Below are 1,729 nucleotides of genomic sequence, written 5' to 3' on the forward strand. Positions count from 1 at the left end.
CAGTAAAGCAATGATGAGCCAGGTAGTGGGGTAGATTATAAAAGGAAGAAGGAATGGTTAGACGATACAGCTATCAGTACTTACATCAAAAAATTTGAAGGTTAAAATTCCTCTCTGAATTCTATCCTTTTCACATAACACTTGAATGTCATTGTCTTATAATTGTACTCCTGTGATTATTGCCGTGTTAAAATGTTTGGACTGCAATTATAACAGAAAATTTACTCAAGAGTCCATAGTTTTTTTCTTAAGAAAAAATGACTTAAACAGGCTATCACAAGTAGAGGAAAACATTACTCTTGATTTTGGGCAATATGCAGCAGAAATATAACTAATAATTGAAATGAGAAGTCAGAATGGGCTAGTACTTATCTCCAAATAAATCAACAATTGTAAATCTTGTTGAATTTGGATTAAGCTACGATGAAGTGCTTCAACATGCAAAACATCAGCTCTCCTGAAGTCCAGGCTCGCAATCCTACTTATTGGCTTACTTCCTCCATGCAGGATCTTGAACTCCTCATCATTTTAATTAGTCTCTTTAAGTTTGCACTCTTTGAAGTGAAGAAAGGAAATTTCTTCCATGAGCATGTAGGAATCCCCAGAAAGAGGTCATTTCCAGTGGTGTCTCTGTATCGTACTGCATTACCTATGGCATTCTGTATCTGAATTCTGAGCATTACTAAATTCTGTGTCATATAGAAACATCACTCATGCTCTTTAATGATATATATTAAAAGCGGCGAATGACTTGTCACTAATAAATCTTGGAATCTTTAACCTAAATTAACAGTCTCTTTCTTGTTTTTGTGTACATAAGCAAAAAGTACATTGACTATCTCGTTTCTCTTTAAAAAAGTTTTCAGTATGACATTTTATCTTATTGTATTATTACTGCTGCTGAGATAAGACAAAGGATTAGGTTTGGGTTCTCTGATTTCTTTTTTTTACATTTTCACTCGATGCTCTGAGGAAAGTCCTTGCAAGCTAATGAAATGTAAATATTCTCACTTATTAAAGGAGAAATAGTATRGGCCACTGGGAGGATCACACTTCTAAATGAAACATGGATAATTGCATTAGAGAGTAACTTATGTTCAGCTGAGCTCCACAGAAGATTTTTATCGAGTTAGCTACAATTTTGTTTGGTTCAAAAAGAATGGGTACAAGTCACAGGAGAAAAGCCTTATGATGAGGTTATTTTAGATACAAGTGTTTGTTTTGCATAAATAACTGTATCTCTTAGTCCTAAAAATGAGTTACTCACAGCACTAATAGTATTGATATATGTTGTTTGTACTCGTGTTTGTTTGGTTTATGGATTTTTCTCAGTTTCATGTGTATATATATATGTACATCTGTTTCTACAATGGTATCAGATAGCAAGAGTAAGAGAAGAGATAGTAAACTATGCAACAAAATTCAGACTCATAATCTCCCTCTAAAAGTTTGCTTGTTGAATAAAGCTATGTTTATAAAACTTTTGTGCAAAATGTAAAAGTGCACTTTTAAATAATCTTATTAGATAATTTTTTGTCATGCAGAATGCGAATTAGATTCCCAGCACTATTGAATACAAGATGGTGAAGAAAATGCATTTGGAAAGTAACCTATCACCAGTCCAGCCAGGAAAAAGCAAGACATCAAGCTTATTATCAGTAACACACAACTGATTTTTGGATGGAAAGAGAATCCTTTTGTGAGGATAAGGTATCAAGTCTGTTCTGTG

This window comes from Rhea americana, unplaced genomic scaffold (genome assembly GCF_003343005.1).
Source record: "Rhea americana isolate MKP2758 unplaced genomic scaffold, rheAme1 scaffold_355, whole genome shotgun sequence".
NCBI classification, from domain to species: Eukaryota; Metazoa; Chordata; class Aves; order Rheiformes; family Rheidae; genus Rhea; species Rhea americana.